The sequence below is a fragment of the Peromyscus maniculatus genome, chromosome 6, assembly GCF_049852395.1.
Source record: "Peromyscus maniculatus bairdii isolate BWxNUB_F1_BW_parent chromosome 6, HU_Pman_BW_mat_3.1, whole genome shotgun sequence".
Taxonomy (NCBI): domain Eukaryota; kingdom Metazoa; phylum Chordata; class Mammalia; order Rodentia; family Cricetidae; genus Peromyscus; species Peromyscus maniculatus.
In genome coordinates this window covers 58,489,867-58,492,694 of record NC_134857.1, presented here as the reverse complement: position 1 = coordinate 58,492,694, position 2,828 = coordinate 58,489,867, and the positions used below count along the sequence as shown (strand labels likewise).

The 2,828-nt window shown below is 43.7% G+C and overlaps 1 pseudogene; it reads left to right on the top strand.

The window, feature by feature from the left end:
* Positions 1 to 811: 811 nt before the first annotated feature.
* Positions 812 to 2,394, top strand: LOC102923494 (protein FAM98A pseudogene; annotated as a pseudogene).
* Positions 2,395 to 2,828: the final 434 nt, after the last annotated feature.

Sequence of the window (2,828 nt, the reverse complement as noted above, 5' to 3'; positions counted from 1 at the left end):
AATTTGCAGTCAACAATAACCACCATGGGGCCCTTCCGCATAATCCCAAGTAATCTCTCCATCTTAAGTGCCTTAACTAAATCATGGAGTAAAAGTACATCTTACTTTCTAAGGTGATGTTACCAGTTCTAAAAGTGAAGGTATAAATATAGAGGTCCATTACTCAGTATTCTATACTAGTCACCCCAATTGCTGCCTATATGACAGTAATTAGGGCCCTGCAAATTCACAGAGAATCATGCAGTCAACTATGATGGGATCCAAGAGAGGCAGGAATGAGATTAGTAAGAGCCTTTCATTAAGGGACTCCATGACATGAAGAAGAATTGGATAGAGCTCACAATATACATCCTGACCACTTTGTGTGTTCATCTTAGTAGTATGAACGGAGGACACACTTTAGGCCTGCCATCACCCAGGACCATAGCAAATCACAATAAATGTAGCAAAATAGTGTGGCCAAAGGAAGTAACAACCATCTGTCCAACCAAGTTTTATTCCCTTGGCCTAGTTTCTTTATTAAATCTAGATCCTTTTAATTACAGGAGCTTGGCTATAGGATTATTAGACCACATGGCTATCTCTAATGTCCCAAAATGTAAATCCTTGAAGAGTATTTTTTTTTAATTTCTCAATGTGAATATAAATGACATATTTATGATGACAAAGTGGAGAGCTGTATAACGTCAGATTATGAAATTCCCTTATTTCCCTTTGGTCCTTTCTCCAGTATCTAGAGAAAAATTACTTTATATAATGTTGTGTATTCTTTCTTTCTAAATAATTCAGAGATGTTGGAGTTGCTGGCGAGAGGGCAGCCTGACACTCGGAAATTTGAATACCACAGTAGCATGGAGTGTGACCTCATGGAGACTGACATCTTGGAGTCATTGGAAGATCTAGGTTACAAGGGCCCATTGTTGGATGATGGTACACTGTCACAGGCAGTCTCTGCTGGAGCCACTTCTCCTGAGTTTACCAAACTCTGTGCTTGGCTGGTGTCTGAATTACGAGTACTCTGTAAACTAGAAGAAAATGTACAAGCAACTAACAGTCCAAGTGAAGCTGAAGAATTCCAGCTTGAGGTGAGTGGGCTGCTTGGGGAGATGAACTGCCCATATCCTTCTCTGACATCTGGGGATGTAACCAAGAGCCTTCTTGTTCAGAAGAACTGCCTCCTCCTGCGCACATACCTCATCTCAGAACTAGAAGCTGCCAGAATGCTCTGTGTGAATGCTCTTCCAAAAAAAGCTCAAGAAGGAGGTGGTAGTGAGGTCTTTCGAGAGTTGAAAGGCATATGTATTGCTCTAGGAATGTCCAAACCTCCAGCCAATATAACTATGTTCCAATTCTTCAGCGGGATTGAGAAAAAAATTAAAGGAAATATTAGCAAAAGTTCCACCTAATCATGTGGGAAAGCCGTTGTTGAAGAAGTCGATGGGACCAGCCCACTGGGAAAAGGTAGAAGCCATTAAACAAGTCATAGCCAATGAATACGAAGTCCGGAGGAAGCTGCTGATCAAACGTCTGGATGTCACCGTGCAGTCCTTTGGCTGGTCTGACAAGAGTTAAGAGTCAGACAGAAAAATTAGCGAAGGTTTACCAGCCAAAGCGTTCAGTCTTGTCTCCTAAAGGTAACATTTCCGTTGCTCATCTTTTGGCCACCAGACAAGACTTGTCAAAGATTTTAAGGAAAAGCAGTGGGTCCATAAGAGAAAAGACTGCCTGTGCCATCAATAAGGTCCTGATGGGCAGGGTGCCGGACAGAGGTGGCCGACCCAATGAGATTGAACCTCCGCCCCCAGAGATGCCACCGTGCCCTCAGCAGCAAGCAGGAGGCTGAGGAGGAGGGAGAGGTGGTTATGAACATTCCTCATATGGAGGACGAGGAGGTCATGAACAAGGAGGGCGAGGTGGACGTGGTGGCTATGACCATGGTGGCCGAGGGGGAGGAAGAGGAAATAAGCACCAAGGAGGCTGGACAGATGGGTGGAGCGGAGGTGGAGGTGGCTACCAGGATGGCGGTTATCGAGATGCAGGGTTCCAGTCCGGTGGCTACCATGGTGGCCACAGAGGTGGCTATCAAGGGGGAGGCTATGGTGGTTTCCAAACAGCTTCCTATACAGGAAGTGGGTACCAAGTGGGTACCAGGGCGGTGGATACCAGCAAGACAATAGATACCAAGATGATGGGCATCATGGGGATCGAGGCAGTGGTCATGGGGGAAGAGGTGGTCAAGGAGGCAGAGGTGGACACAGAGGCCAGGGAGGAGGCTGGGGAGGAAGAGGAAGCCAGACTTACCACCAAGGGGGCCAGTTTGAACAGCACTTCCAACATGGAGGCTATCAGTATAGTCATTCTGGATTTGGACAAGGAAGACATTATACTAGTTGAGGCTACTGAAACTTACATTTTGCTAGAGCTCAAGTAATAGAAACTCAGTTTCAGAATTCTGAATCTGACATCTCTTTTGAATGAATGTAAGAACACGGGTGGCAGACATACTCCTGCTTGGGACAACCATTTGTCGGTCTTCATTCAATTCTCTCTTTTTATTATTAAACAGTTTTACATAACACTGTTTATTTACAAAACATATCTCTCCTTTCTATGGAAAACAAATTTTAAAGGCAATTTAAATTGCCTTCAATTGAGCAGTAGACTAATCCAGTTAGACCGACCATACATGCTTTTTTTGAAGAAATTACTTGAATAAAAGTTTTCATGTTTTCAATATGCAAGTTTTGAAAATGAGGATTTGCCTAGAATTTTTTTATATTTACTGCTGGGAAACTTTCCTCATATTAACAACCCATGTGTGTTTTTCG